The sequence below is a fragment of the Hipposideros armiger genome, unplaced genomic scaffold, assembly GCF_001890085.2.
Source record: "Hipposideros armiger isolate ML-2016 unplaced genomic scaffold, ASM189008v1 scaffold_821, whole genome shotgun sequence".
NCBI lineage: Eukaryota > Metazoa > Chordata > Mammalia > Chiroptera > Hipposideridae > Hipposideros > Hipposideros armiger.
In genome coordinates, this window is record NW_017732171.1 from 303,373 (window position 1) to 304,853 (window position 1,481).

The 1,481-nt window shown below is 42.9% G+C and overlaps 1 protein-coding gene across 6 annotated transcripts in view; it reads right to left on the minus strand.

Annotated features, from left to right (window-relative positions):
• The window catches only part of GK (glycerol kinase), a 72,827-nt gene that overhangs the window by 8,932 nt on the left and 62,414 nt on the right, over positions 1-1,481 (minus strand). The window lies entirely within an intron of this gene.

Here is a 1,481-nt window from a genome sequence, read left to right on the forward strand (position 1 = left end):
GAGGGCAGTGTCACTGGCCCTCATATGTGGGATCCGAACCGGGGCCCTCTGGCGTCCCAAGCCAGTTCTTAACCATCGCGCCACTAGGCCGGCCCAAAGCTTATTTTTCAATAGCTCAAAATCCACTTTGATGCTATTCAATGCATAGGTTTTTAAAGTTATAAAACCAAATTCAATATATACAAAACCTTAATTTTGTACTCACATTTATTTCAGTTTAAGAGATGCATTACTATATTTGAATAAAGGTGTTGGTCTGAGCTTGGACCTTAACTTAGTTTGTTAGGAAGTGAATCAGATATTTAATGCTCATTTATTTAAACTGCTGCTGCTTTTGTCAGGCTAGCCATGCTGTGCTTAAAAGTTACCAGAATGCCCCTTAGTCCAGCTTAATCACATCTTAAAACCGAGCCATTTGCACCAAAGATGAACTGGTATAGACATTAGGGATGGGTGGTTGACATACCTCCCTTCTCCCTCTTAGAAAAGTCTATTCTAACAATCTGGCATTGATAGTGTGGCAATATCATCCTCCTACATGAAAGGACTTGTAAACAGTAGACATGAATGATAAAAATGTGATTCTAGACTTTTTAAAATAAGGAACTACAGAGCCGGCCGAGTGGCTCACTGGTTAAGAGTTGGCTTGGGACGCCAGCTCTGAGCAGCAGGTCCGCCGGTTCGTATCCCACATGAGGGCCAGTGATGCTGCACCCTCTACAGCTAAGATGGTGAACAACAGCTCGACCTGGAGCTGGGCTGCTGTAATTTGCCAGCGACAACATAGGTTGCAGTGGGGCTACCGTGGGCTGCTGTGAGCTACCGTGGGCTGCCATGAGCAGCCGTCCAATGGCCAGCAACTAACTGCCTCACCCGGGAAGAGTGCAATGATCACAATACCAACATGGGCCAGTGAAGTGATGTCCTCGACAACTAGACTGAAGAACAAAAGGATAGCAACTTGTCTGTTCCCCTTCCCCAATTCCCCAATAAAATCTTTAAAATAAATAAAAATAAAATAAGGAACTACAGTAAAACCTTGGTTTGCAAGCATAACTTGTTCTGGAAACAAACTACTCGTATTGCAACACATCGCTCGTTTACCACATTAAAATGTATTATAAATGTTTGCTCGTCTTGTGGAACACTCGCAAACCACATTACTCGCAATCCAAGGTTTTACTGTATTTCTCTCTTGCACACTCATTCAGTGTAGCCCAATACGCTTAGTAGCCAAACCTGAAACAGTAAGTAGAATTTTCTGTTGTACTTAGTTCCTAAACTTGTGAATAAACAGAAAGGCAAGTTCTTTGTCACTGAGGTCATTTTCACAGTACACCATGAAAAGTTTCGTTCTTTTTTTTTTTAATTGGGGAATTGGGGGATGGGAACAGACAAGTTGCTGTCATTTTGTTCTTCAGTCTAGTTGTGGAGGACGTTGCTTCACTGGCCCAAGTTGGCACCATCATTGCGCTCTTCCC